Below are 12,960 nucleotides of genomic sequence, written 5' to 3' on the forward strand. Positions count from 1 at the left end.
AATGTTCAGCGCTGCAAGCTCCACCCAAAAGGTTCCTGTACTTTCGGAAAGTACTACCCCCCGAGCAGGAACGTTTTGGGGGGTAAAACAAAGCCCCCAGAACTAAATTTAGACCCTAGTTCCTGCGGTGGAAACGCACTGAGTTCCTCAAAAGGTTCCTAGTTCCGGGGTATAGTTGGATGAGCAGCCCCAAAACCTTATAATTAGGCTTTTCACCCAAATTCATATAAAAAATGTTAATGTACTTATGAAAAAATATTACTAGGGGTATGTTACATGATGTTGTAATAAATGAAGATTTTTGAATTTATCCTATTTCTCTAATCATATTTTTCATTTTTAGAACATGTTAAAATAAAATTTGTCTACTGGTAAAGCTGTATATACAGACAAACATATTCCTGTGCTAAAAGATAGGAAAGCGTTGGGCAGGCAATTTGTGAAGGCAAGATAGTTCCAGCAGGTGGTGTCATAGCACTCTCTTTGTGGCCAAGCAAGCCTTCACTAAAAGATCAGACCTGGGTCAAATACATATTTGTTTTGAATTAAAATACTTTTCTTTGCATACTCATCTTGTCTGGTCTATTGGAACCAATGAAATACTCTCAAAAAGTGCAAACCCCACCTCCTGGTCATATTGGCAGGGTCAATTACACCAGGCAAGATCAATTGAGCACAGAAAAGTATTTGAATCCAAAACAAGTATGTATTTCACCCAGGTTTTCTAAAGATTAAGAACAACAATGAACCCGCCTTAAACACCTGGTTTGGTCTTCTCCAAGTACCCCTGGGTGACAATGTGGTGGTTTGGAGAAGGTTTTTAAAGGACATGCATTGTTTCATAACATAGTTTTTTAGATCCTGACCTGAGAGAGAACCTCGACTGGAATGAACAGAGACCAAGAGCTGACTTTTAGATTTTTATTGAGCACATCATCATCATGTTCAGGATCTCATCAAGAAAGACACCGAGGAAGGACAACAGATAATGGCCACACACTGAGCAGATGAGTGACAATCGAGAATCCCATTCATCCATAATGGAGAGGCACATTCTCCAGATGATTCCGGGACACTACTGTCAGTACCAACAGAGCCAGCTCACCTTCCTGGACCCAAGACTTGTCTTCTTGCTTATTTAACCTGGACAGAACCTGATAGCTGAAGGTACAGAACTTTTGAACTTTAGCCGCGTTTCCACCAAAATTACCCGGAACTTTCAGTCCCAGGAACTACTTTACCAGGAACTAAAAGGTTCCTTCAGCCAATGGTTGTCTGCGTTTCCACCGGGGTCTAAAGTACCGCGAAGATTAGGCAAATTAGCCCACTGACGTTGTCGTCGGTCCATCTGTCATATGATTTCTTCTGTAACGCCATACTACCACCGAAGTAGCCTACATTATTTTCTAATAACCGGGACAGCCCGAAGGGGTTTATTCCACTTATATACAACGGGTTACCAACAATGACTATATATGGTTACTTTTGTATTTATTGATTTTCATATATCCTCTCAAACACATTCATTAACAGCAGAAAACATGCACACGTTTGAAACAATTTGCTGTTTTATTACTTTCTCGTCGTCAATTCCATATAGGCTAATCGCAAAATGACAAGAATAGAACGAAAACTCAGACTTGCGTGAAAATGTAAATTAGTAGTGGTACAGCCACCGTTTGCTTTCCTTCGAAGTTACTGCTAGCCGAGCAGCGAAGTGTGCCCTCCAGATGCGAACCATGCACCATAAATGAGTCCATAGTCTTCCTGGTCTTTTCGTGGAATTGAAAAATGGCAGTAAAATTGAGTAAAATTACGGCAGTCTGAAAAAGCTAAAGGGAAGATTACTAGAATTAACCTGTTATTTTACCCGGATAAAAAGTGCGGAAGGTGATTTCCAGTTTGCTTGTACTGTATCACCAATGTTAATTATGCAGAACTACCGCATACGTCACATAAATGTATCAAACGTTTTGAGTCAATTACAACGGGCTAACAAAGAAAATCCGGAAGAAAATATTCAGCAACCGAATTAATCCGTTTGAATGTTTTGGTAGCCTACGTAATATGCTGTCCCAGCACGAATGCTTAGCATTTTATAAAACAAATACTAAAGCAAGAAAAGAACAGAAGAGCACACGTTATAATTCCAAGACGTTGACAGGCTATAACCAAAAGTAGGCTACTGCGCCGCATAACATACAAGTTTGATTTGAAGTTATTATGAAAATAAATTGGTTTGCCGCTGCATATTTTCAAACATGGCGGGTAATGGCGGAAAATAAATACAACACAAATGCTACGAGTACTCGACCAATCAGAAATGTTCAGCGCTGCAAGCTCCACCCAAAAGGTTCCTGTACTTTCGGAAAGTACTACCCCCCGAGCAGGAACGTTTTGGGGGGTAAAACAAAGCCCCCAGAACTAAATTTAGACCCTAGTTCCTGCGGTGGAAACGCACTGAGTTCCTCAAAAGGTTCCTAGTTCCGGGGTATAGTTCCTGCGGTGGAAACGCGGCTTTTGTCTGTGGGTTCACCAAAGGGTCATAGAGAAAGGGGAACTGAGTTTCCTGAAGGAGGGGGTTCTTTGCCATCGAGCTGTACATATTTGAACAGATACCATCACAAAAAAACTTTCTTTTTCAAACTCTGGCTAACACAGAATATTACTTACTTGGTGCAGTGGGTAGCACTGTCACCTCACAGCAAGAAGGTGCTGGGTTTGAATTCGGCCTGGGGCCTTTCTGTGTGGAGTTTGCGTGTTCTCCCTGTGTCCGCGTTTGTTTCCGGTTTCCTCCCACTGTAAATTTGCCCATAGGTATGAGTGTGTGAGTGAATGGTGTGTGTGCCCTGCCTCTTGCCCAATGCCCGCTGGGATAGACTCCAGCACCCCCCGTGACCCTGCCCAGGATAAGTAGGTACAGATAATGGATGGATGGATACTAGTGCTTGTATTTCTATCTGTGTCTATACTAATAAAATTAATTGAACTGAGCCAAGTAGCAAAACTAATAAAACATGGCCAAGTAGCAAATCAAGTTCAGATGCAAAGTCATCTCTCCACAGTCACAAGATGGGACAAGCCGCCGATGTTAGTGCACAACTTCTCAGTTCTACTTTCACAATGACAGATATTTGCTTAACCACCAAGGCACTACCACATACTGTAGTAAACCCAGACAGGAAATACCCTGGTGGGCCATGGCCCAGTCTTCTTGGCTAAAACCAAAAATTACCCCACGAAGTACAAAAGGGTAACACAGAAGATGTATCTTAAATAAATTAGTCACATGGTGAGCCCTTGTTGTGCAAATTATTTAACACTTTCACGTCTCAAAATGACGGCAGCTTTAAAATAGCATCATTTCAGGCTATTGAGGTAAGGCACCTACTTTGTGGTCATGCTGAGACTGGCCTCTGTGTGCCATGTTTGTTCAGCCAGAATATCATAGCAGGGAGAGTTGGACAGAGGGAATAGAAGAAGTTGAAACATTGTGAATGAAAGTGGGGTATTTTTCACGAATCTAATCATTTGAGCGGTAGGCAATGACAAACAGGCTATGCTCAAAGTCCTGTAAAACAACCATGATTCCATAGGCACATGCATGGATTTATTGTAAATCTGGCCATCAGCAGCTGATTAAGGTTCCAAATCGAAGGCTGGAAAGAGAGCAACACAGGATCAGCAGCAGAGGGCAGACAATGTAACACTGTGGTGAATGAAGGTAAATTATTGTAAGTCAGGGTAAATTATGACCATTCTGAGTAAAATGGAATTAATTATAGATAATGAAGGTAAATACTGGTAAATTTGGGCAAATTATTTTAAAAATAATGTTGTGGTAAAAATGAAGAAAAAAGTACTGGGAAATATGGTGCCTGAATGGAATATTGTCCTAATTACCGGCTGGTGATCTAGATGTGCACAGGATCACCAGCAGAGGGCAGAAAATTCACTACCACTGCAACATTGTAGCAAAATAAGGGCAAATCACTGTAAAATGTGGTAAATCATGGTCAACCATGGTAAAAAAAAAAAAAAAAAGTAAATAGTTGGAAACCATGGTAAATTGTGGTAAAGCATGGTAACTGGTATTTTATTTATAACTTATTTTATTATTATTATTATTATTATTATTAAAACATTGCAAATAGCGAAACTGTAAAAAAGTAAAGAAAGTAATGGGAAATATGGTGTGCGAACTGAATCCATTCCTGATCACCTGCTGGTGATTCCGGTATGGACTGGGGCAGCAAAATTCATCACCATGTAACATTGTTGTAAATTAAGGTAAATCATGCTCAGTCAGTGTAAATCATAGTAAATAATGTGTTTGAGGAAACATAATACAGGGGAATATCCTGTTTGGGATTAAATATTATGGCAAAATTACAGTGAAATATTAAAGCAGTAATATTGAATAATATTTATGTTTTGTTGAAAGAAAACAGAACAAATAGTGTCATGGTAAAAAATGTTTTTAAAAGTAAGGTGTCTGAATTGAATCCTGTTAAATAATTCATGTGTGCAGTGAAAGCCCTTTCATCTTATTATATATGATAAAAGTCTAAATGTAATCAGATCAATGAAATGAACACAAGGAAATGTGTTTTACTGAAAAATATAAATATATGCAATTTCCACAGTTTAATTTAAGGCCCCCCTAACAAGTGCTATCGTAGCTCCTTCTCCTGAGCTGAGTGCAGAAAAACTCATTATCCCTTTCCTTTCCAGCTTGCTTCCATTGCCCCAATTAAACTGAAATTGCCCACACCCAAGGTCCAGCCATGGCTTAATGAAACTACCCAGGCACTTTGGCAAGAATGTAGGAAAGCAGAGCGGAAATGGAAACAAGATAAACTGGAAGTGTCTTATGAGATTCTTAAAGATAGTCTGGCCACTTTCCAAGAAGCTGTCACAAAAGCAAGGGCATATATTTTTCAGACATCTTTTCCAAAAACTGCCATCATTTCTATACTTAACCCCCCTGTCTCCCTTTGTTTTGTTGTCTCCACTGAATTGTGTGAAGATCTTTTACATTTTTTTTATATTAAGTTTGAGAATATTAGATCTAATATCATTCCCTCTGGTTCTGACTCCTCTTCATATGTGGAATGCTCCATGGTCTTCAAGTTTGAACCAGTTTCTCTCTCTTCCTTATCACATCTTGTATTTCATGATGTCATGAAGTCCGCAGCCTCTCTGCTTGACGTTATCCTTTTATTAACCCTTGTTTAGCCACTGCCAATGTTCCTGCTTGCTTTGTACACAGTTGTTCAGCCCTATCTGAAGAAGCCCACCCTTGACTCCAGAACACTTACCAAGTTGCATCCTATTTCTAAATGGTCTTTCTTTTCCAGAATCCTGGAGACAGACACACTCTCCCAATTTCTGTCTTTCCTGAACAATAATGACATTTTTGAATTGTTTGAGTCTGGTTTCAGACCCCTTCATAACAGTGTCTGCCCTCTTGAAGTTGACAAATTACCTGCTATTTGTGGTCGATGCTGTCAGTTGTGACATTTTAATCCTATTTGATCTAAGTTCCACCTTCGACACTGTTGACCACAAAATACTCATCGAACTCATTGTCTTGAGTATATGATTGGCCTTCAGGGTACAGCAATAAATTGGTTTATTTCCTACCTCAGGAATTCAGGAAAACATTGGTAATCATTTCTCTTCCACTGCATCCATCATCTGTGGGGTCCCTCAAGGGTCCATCTTGGGGCCTATTCTCTTTTCTTTATATATTCTCCCTCAGGGACATATCAGCCGCAAGTACAATGTCTCTTTTCATTGTTGTGCAGATGACACCCAAATCTACCTCCCCTAGAAGCCCAATGATTTCCACTCCCTGCAGAGCCTAAATGATAATCTGATATCTGATGGAGATTAAGAGCTGTATGGCCAACAGCTTCCTCAAACTAAATGACTCCAAATCTGAAGTCATTTTATTTGGCCCACCTAAATCCTTTAGCAGAAAATTTAGATAATCTCTCTCCTCTAATTAAATTGCATGCAAGAAATGTGGGGGTTATCTTGTTAAAAGGAGCATCATCCAGCTTAGAGCCACTGCCAAGATCAAATAATTTCTCTCCTTCCATGATATCTATGATATAGAGAAGGTCAATCATGCCTTCGTCTCTTCTCAACTAAATTATTGTAACTCTCTCTATGCAGGTATCAATGAGTCACTCTTGTCACGTTTTCAGCTGGTGCAAAATTCCGCTACTTGATTACTTAATAGCACTAAGAAGATGGACCACATCTTAGCATCCTTGTATTGGCTTCCAGTCTATTTTAGGATCCATTTTAAGTTTTTACTTTTTGTTTTGGGCTGGTTTCCTCTTATATTACAGACTTACTCTGCCCTTATAACATCATCAAGTGTCCATTCAATGCAGAAATTACCCAGTGGTCATTTGGACCCACCTTCTATTAGTATGCCAAGTTTCACAATGATTACCTATGTGGTTCGGCCAAAACTGAGAAAAGAACATGAGAAAAATGCATGAAAAAAATATTCCAAAATAGCAGCCATGATGGCAGGGACACTTTGGGCACACATACATTTGACAAAAAAGGAAGTTGATAACTACTGTAGGACAGAAATTTAGACTAAGAACCAATGATTTATAGTGATTTTTTATTATTTTTTTAAATATTACATTACAGGCATTTAGCAGATGCTCTTATCCAGACCGACTTATACAACTTTTACATAGCATTTGCATTGCATCCATTTATACAGTTGGATATATACTAAGGCAATGCAGGTTAAGTTCCTTGCTCGAGGGTACAATGGCAGTGTCCTACCCAGGAATTGAACCTGTGATGTTTAGATCACAATATGGTGCTCCATAGCATCACCATGCATTGGACTGAGCACATGCTTTGAATTAAAGTTTTTATGTGTGTAAATCTGTTTATCAAATTTAATACATTTAGGCCAAGCCAAGTAGGAATTTACAAGCATTATTGTGATAAGCAGGCCCACTGAAAGTTCACTGGCCCATTATTTAATCATCTTCCTAAATAACCACAAGAAAAGTAATACATGTATAGAAGTAGGTCCATTGATGCAACATGCCAAATGCAGTTTGGTCAAGGTTTATTGAAAGAGCAACCTTTTGAATGTCTTTCAGAAATTTGAAATCATGGAAAATCCAAACTGGTGGAAGCTATAGGTCCTTGAGAAAAATGTGTACCTTGTGAAAAACCATAAAATGTGAACCAAGACATTTTTAGTACCATCGAGTTGTCCGTACTGTCCCCCAGGTGGGTGAAATAAAGCTTTTCTGTAAGGCTGTGCAAGCTGACCATGCACTCTCCTGGTAGGGATCAGTGGGATATGCCTTTACAGGTGATCTGGCGCCATGACGAAAGAACTAGTCCAAAGTCCACAGTGTAGTGGAGGTCAGTTGGAGCATGGATAAAATGTTAAATATTAATTTAATTAAATGTTTCAGGTCCGTTTCCCCCCTCCAATGGGCAGAAAAGTGGTGATGGGGGGTCAGATTGCCCACTTGGCAAGTGGATAAATAGTAGATGGTGAGGGATGTTTCAATTTTAACATGTTTTGAGTAAAATCACATTAATCTGAACTGCTTTACACTACAGACTGTTCTGCGTCCAGGTAAAAAAGAAAAATGGTGACTGTGTCACATGACCATGTAAGTGAATAGCCAGTGGATCATTTTATGTCTTCTGATACTGGGTGCAAAAATAAGACAACAAACAAAAACTCAAAATTTGTAACTGAAAATGCACTACCACTAAGCTTGTGAAGATATATCACTGAATTTTACAATCCAGCAGTCCAATACAAAGGAAAAGGGAATGTTGTGACAGCCCATGCAGCATAAGGGTCAAAAGGTCTTTGGTAGTCTTTGGCAATAGGCATTGAGCAACAGCTGAACAGATTACTAATGCTTATCAACTAATTCTGGAACCATATAATTATATGATTTACAACTTCTGAACTACATGGGAATCATAAAACACTTCATTAAAAAAAATCACATTTAATAACTTTGCCCTGCAACCAACCAAGAAGCAGGTTGGTAATTATACAACTTTGCTACTTTGTTTATCTCGCTCCACTTTACATTTTGAAGGCACCAATAGGTGAAAAAGGGTTCAAATTATTGTCAGATGAGCTTTAATCTAGAACTGGATGACTTCTTCGCAGAGCTGCATTGCCAAATCACAACAGGCTGGACATTTAATGATGTTCTTACAAATTACACAGGAAGTCTCGCAAATTCAAATACATACCCACAAAAACAGGAGATTATTTGCTACAAAAACTTGAAAAACATAGAAAATAGAAAACATATATGAAACAATCAATGATATCAGTAATGCTTGTTTATCTTTGCAGGAGACAGAGAATTTGCTGTGATTTTGATCAATAATTCAACAAACAATATGGAGTGGAGACTACTGATGCACTAGTAGTGAGGATGAAATATTATGAAAATAAAGGGAACCATAAAACAAAATGCATTGTGTGTTAGTCATTACTTGGTAATATTCGATAGCAAGACCATTTCTGACCATTACATCACTAAGGGAGACACTGAGTCAAGTCATGGGGGGGGGGGGGGGGGGTATCCTCTTCTGGCTGGCAGAAGGTGTGGGTTCACAAATACAAAGCCATTTAGTTTCTGACAGGTTTCATGAAGCAATCAAAGTTGGCATTCCATGGCTGAAAAACAAAGGTACTACGAGTAGAATTATAACCCACACCATGGGTTTACTATGGCAGCATAAGTACAACAGTGACAGAGAGCCCACACAGGCATGAGAAAGGCAAGAAACCTAAGTGGTGCATAGAGTTGACTTTACATATTTCATAGGTAGCTAATAATAAAAAATCTACAAAAACATCAACAAAATACACTGACTTGTGACTAGCCTTAAGTAGGCTGCCATTAGATTTATTTCCACGTATTCTTTTGATAATATTAAAAAGGTATTCCATTACTGTATAATCAACTCTAATTGTACTAAATAGCAACTGATTATTTAGCAGAAAACAGCAACATCAATCCACCTAACATAATAAGCTACAAGCTGAATAAACGCAGCTGAAGCTGAACCGATCCTTGCTCTCGATTCTCGATTAACAACGATCTGGGAGCTTCTTGTGCTGTCTGTCTATTTGAATGTATCCTGTGCTGTCCAAAAGCAGTAACCCTAATGGTTTGGAAAAGAAAATTAAAAATCGGAACCGAAGACGACATTAATAAAGCCATTAGGGAAACCGTTCTTGGTCGATAGCATCAGAAACCACATTTGAACTTCGTTTATAGCGAGGCTACGGAGCTAACGTTAGTTAGCCAGCTTCGTCTACGACTATTTCCAACAAAAATACAGAAACAAGGTAGGCCACGGCCTTTGGGTGGGTTTGTTGTAGTCTTAACTAGCTACCGGGCGTACTGGTGAGCTAGCTAGTTACTTCTCAGTTTCCATTAACTTTTTAGAGTAATTTGGTGACGTTCTCCAATTTATTACGATGTATTTAATTAGATTTCAATATTCTGGATGTATATCGTTGTTCGTCGTTACTGCAGGGCAATATTAGCTCTTGGCGGAATTAGCACTAGCTATGCCTGCAATAATTCAGTAGCTATCGTGTTCGCTAACTTGGCTAGCTAGTGCTCGCTATGTAACGTCTGTCGTCCACTGTTTTCTGATAGGTTCCCAATAGTTGTCTTAATGGTTCACTGCAAGCTAGACAGCTAGCTAACCGTGAACGTTACCCGGCGATGTTTTGGGTTTGATTAGACTACGTTACCATTACATTACACGTAACTAACTATCGTTAGCTAGCTCAAAACTACATTATGTTGTAAAAACGTAGCTAGCTGTATACTCATAGCCACTGTGCTGCTGGCCAGTTAACTAACGTTAGTCTACTAACGCTAGCGAGTGTTAACGGGTTCGATATTCGTTTGGATAAGCTGGTGTTAGCCACCATCAGGTAGAAACATTGGCTGAATAGCTAGGTATATGTTCATATACTCTACTGTTTCTGGAACAGTTGCGTGATACGACGAATTGTCGCCAACTACCTTGCTACGCTAGTTTATATCAGGTAGCAGGCTAGCGATTAGAGTCAAAACGCGAGGAATCGAACAAGCTAACGTTAGCGTTCGCTCGCTAACCGTTTTACACACGTAGCTAGCTGACGAACATTAGCACGCCAAGGCCTCTATTTCACTGGCTTGCACATTCGTTGTCAGAACTAGTTTCTGTTCCTTTTTTAATCCAAGCTAATTTGTCTAGCTACTTGTAATATCAATATGGACTAAGTGGTTGTAGCAAATCTTAAAAATCACCTCTTATTAAAAAGGTACGTAGCTAACGTTAATTAACTTCAGATTTATAGTGACATCTTATTTGTAATTAGGACTGGACTTTCTCCACGATTGTAAATAATTGTTTTCAAGACAGCTGTTGATTATATTATGTCGGTGTCATTACAAGATTGTTGGGACAAACTTACATGACCTGTAGTCATTCCTAGTTACGTCACTTTGTATAGTAATACGATTCCACGTGCTGGCTATTGCGATGCAATGCACTGTACGCTGCTCTTTAAGGGTAATTTGCTGAACACTGTTTTGCATCATGTTTTCTAACGTATATTTTCTCAACGTCTGTGTATTTTGTAGTTTTTATGCTCTCAATCCTTTACTTGATGCATGTATTTTCTTTTTGCGACGTCACTTTGTATAGCTTGAGTTCACGTGCAGGCTACAGTTTACTCAATGCATGTGTTCTATATTTATTCTTACTGATCTGTATTTTTAGCTTGGTACATTGAATGCGTTTTTTGTTTATATGTATGTTTACAAGCGTATTTAAGAATACTACACTGTACTTTCCCTAGTTGCTTTGATTTAATTTTGCTTATAAATCTTTGGTCAATTTAAGAATAGGACATCTGCCTGCCTGTTTTTCGCATCCAGTGAGTAAAGGAATCCTTAATATTGTTTAACTTCTGCACCTAACCTTAAACATATTGGCAGAGCTTCGCCTGGACTGCACTGCTGGAGACACAAAGATGGATTACTGAGTTATCTTGAAAACCGCACTGAGTAAAAACCAGAATCCTCCCAAATCTGGACATAAACTGAAGTTAAAATTACTGTTCAGGGTTTTACCCAGCGCAGTTATTCAGCTAACTCAGTAAGCAACTTTGTTAAATACATCCTGGTCTCTTTCTTCTTGATAATACTGAAGTTCCATTTTCTGAGTAAAATATATAGTTTTTAGCAACTATCGTACATTTCTGTAGAAGTCATAAAGTTTTTGCTCATTATCTTATTTAATGTATCAAAATGTATCTTATTTAATGTATCAAAACCGAATGGTAGATAGCCAGCTTAGTGGGTACAATTCGGCTGTGATATATTGAATTCAGCAATGAACTTCCATCGGCTAGTATCGCCAGCTAAATTAAAAAATTTGTAACGTTACAGAAATGGTTATTACCACAAAGTCCTTTTTTTCTGCTGACTCGAAACCAAGCTGCATCTTTTTAAAATGTTGTTTCTGTAATCTTGTACAGGTGTGTCATACAGCACCCAATGCTATGACACAGCTAGAATCAGCTCACCCGTCCAACTCACCCATTTAGAATTTTGTCGAGGACATCAACATAGTTGAACTCTGATTGAAGGCCAAGGACGAATTAACTTCGCAACCGGAAGTGTGCCGACTGAAGCAAATATTAGCAGTTTTCTATCAGTGTTACCGCCCCATTAATCAGTATGCGAAAACTTTCAAATTGTCAGCTTAGAAATCCAAAAATAAAACGAAAAGTTGCCATAGCAACAGTTTACAACACTTGATTCACAAAACATAGCTAAGATTAAATATGCAAACGAAAGGCTTTCTTATGCAGTGAATATCTTGGTTGCAACATATCGTGCTACGCATTCTTGTGGTCAGGGATGCAGTATTTTTTTAAGTTTGGAAATATGAACGTAGTCTAATAATGTTGATTAGAGTAGATGACGTAGCTCAGTCTGTTTACGATATCGGTAGCTAAATGCGTCATACCAATAAAAAATATGCTATGGAGGACCAAAAATACCAAAATGAATAAAAATAAAAATAAATGAATAAATAAGTGAATAAATAAATCAATTAATAAATATGAATGCAAGAAAAATGTAAAAAATAAAGGAATGTACACGGATATGAATTAATGGATGAAACCTGACATTCTGTGCATGGCTATTTCTGCATGTATGTACCTGTTTACTTATCCTTTATCATTTCTTACTGTATTACTGTTTATTTACATTTAAAAAAAAAAAAAGGGTTTCAACCTCTGGCTAATCACCACCCTGTCATGCTGTATATTTTTGCATATGCAGGGCATGTTATGGTTTATATCTGTCTGTTATTGGTGTTTATCAGCATATGGACCAGAGTTGTGCCAGTGAAAGTCAAGAAACCCATTATGAGGCTATGAAACATGGGGGAAGAAACAGTCATAGACATAGGCCAAAATCAACGGTTTGTAACATCATTGAGAAAAATGAGAGCACTTGTGAGGGCCTGATAGGCTAACGAAGACCTCAGTTGATGACCTAAGAATTTGTCACCATAATGAAGAAAAGCCCCTTAACACCTGTCCTGCTCATTTTGCTGCTGCTATCAGCAGTTACATCATCAGTGAAGACAAGGGAGCTAGTACATGCATCAGCCATAGATTCCCAAATGATAACACCCCCGCCACTATGTTTTGCAGATGAGGGGGGATGCTTTGGATCTTGGGCAGTTCCTTTTGGCCTCCACACTTTGCTCGTTCCATCACATTGATACAAGTGAATCTTGGGCTTATCAGTCCGCACAACCTTTTTCCAGAACTCTACAGGCTCTTTTAGGTAGTTTTTGGCACACTGTATCCTGGCCATCCTGTTTTTGCAGTTACAG

General features: G+C 38.7%; 1 protein-coding gene across 1 annotated transcript in view; it reads left to right on the forward strand.

The window, feature by feature from the left end:
* The first annotated feature begins 9,108 nt into the window (after positions 1-9,108).
* The window catches only part of LOC135255306 (activating molecule in BECN1-regulated autophagy protein 1-like), a 106,436-nt gene continuing 102,584 nt past the window's right edge, over positions 9,109-12,960 (forward strand). The window contains exon 1 of the mRNA XM_064336296.1: positions 9,109-9,391. The gene's annotated coding sequence lies outside the window, so the exon portion shown is untranslated. The remainder of the gene's footprint in view (positions 9,392-12,960) is intronic.

The sequence above is a fragment of the Anguilla rostrata genome, chromosome 5 (genome assembly GCF_018555375.3).
Source record: "Anguilla rostrata isolate EN2019 chromosome 5, ASM1855537v3, whole genome shotgun sequence".
NCBI classification, from domain to species: domain Eukaryota; kingdom Metazoa; phylum Chordata; class Actinopteri; order Anguilliformes; family Anguillidae; genus Anguilla; species Anguilla rostrata.